The following is a 1,621-nucleotide window of genomic DNA, read 5'->3' as shown; positions in this document are numbered from 1 at the left end:
TTCTCTCCCTTTCTTTCTCTATCCCTTTCTATCTTCCTCCTCCTCTCTGCTTCTCCCTCTCCCTCTCACTCTCACTCTCCCTTTCTCTCTCCCTTTCTCTGTCTCTTTCTGTCTTGCTTTCCCTCTCCGTTTCCCTCTCTCTCTCTCTCTCCTCTCCCAGTGCCTTTCTCTCTTCCTTTCTCTCTCTCTTTCTCTCGCCCTTTCCCTCTCTCTCTTCCTCTCCTTCTCCCAAACCTCTACCTTGTGTTTCCTTTATTTTTTTATTATGATTTATATCGTGTTTCGCTTATCTTTTTTATTACCATTTTTTAAATTACTCTGCACCAAATTACCCAATTATTTTCCTTTAAATAATTTTCCTAAAAGGCAATAACGGTAATTAGATTAGACAGATTAATCAGGCGATTCGTTAATTAATTTGAAACAAATAGTTATAAAAAGGTAATTCATCCTTTTCAGGTAGATTAATGTTATTGATATTTAAAAAGATTAAATGGAATTGGTATAGAAAAGGAGAGATTGCAAAAATGAAAGGATAAACTGGAGGTAAATTCAGTGAATTGATTGAATTGAAAATTTAAATGAAACCAGGTATGCATATGAATCAGTAGATATGATATATATATATATATATATATATATATATATATATATATATATATATATATATATATATATATATATATATGTATATGTGTGTGTGTGTGTGTGTGTGTGTGTGTGTGTGTGTGTGTTTACCGAATTTTCTAAATGTATATATTCTTTGCAAAACAATTTTAGAAAATAGGAATAATGATGATGAAAAAAAACATAAATTACAAGTCTTTCGTATAATAAATGGAATTAAATTGATTCAATTGAAAATGAAAATGAATCAATAGATACGACATATATATGTATAACGAATTAAACGTATATATTCTTTGTAAAGCAATTAAAAAATTAAAATAAGGATGATGAAAGAAAGACATCAGTACAAAAGGCTATCGTATGATATGTTAGAATTCAATAGCGTAGAATTAAATTGATTGAATTTAATCGAAAATGAAACCAGATACACACATGAGTCAGTGGATACAAGATATTTCAAAATGTGTATGACGAATTTTCTTTCTAAATGTACGTATTCTATGCACAAAAACAATATAATGAAAATAATAATAATAACAATAAGAAATTATTTTATAATAATGATTTTAAAATATAATAATAATTGTAAAATATAATAATGATTTTAAAATAAAAGATGATTTTATAATAACAATTTAAAAATAATAGTAATGATTTTAAAATAATAATAATGATGATAATGATAATAATAATGATAATAATAATAATGATAATAATAATAATAATAATAATAATAATAATAATAATAATAATAATAATAATTACAATAAAAAAGCAAAAACAATGATAATAAAAAAATTGAAACATTAGATACAAAAATCTATCGTATGATATGATTGATGTATGAATAGATAGATAGATTAGTAAATAAAAGACAAGAATAGATGAGAAATAAATTTTTGGAAATGAATAAATGAATATATAATATCGAAATTAATAAATATATTGAAATAAGGAATTAGAAAAAAATATACATCTTCGAAATTGCTAA

The sequence above is a fragment of the Penaeus vannamei genome, chromosome 13 (genome assembly GCF_042767895.1).
Source record: "Penaeus vannamei isolate JL-2024 chromosome 13, ASM4276789v1, whole genome shotgun sequence".
In the NCBI taxonomy this organism is placed as follows: Eukaryota; Metazoa; Arthropoda; class Malacostraca; order Decapoda; family Penaeidae; genus Penaeus; species Penaeus vannamei.
Note: the sequence above shows the minus strand (reverse complement) of the source record.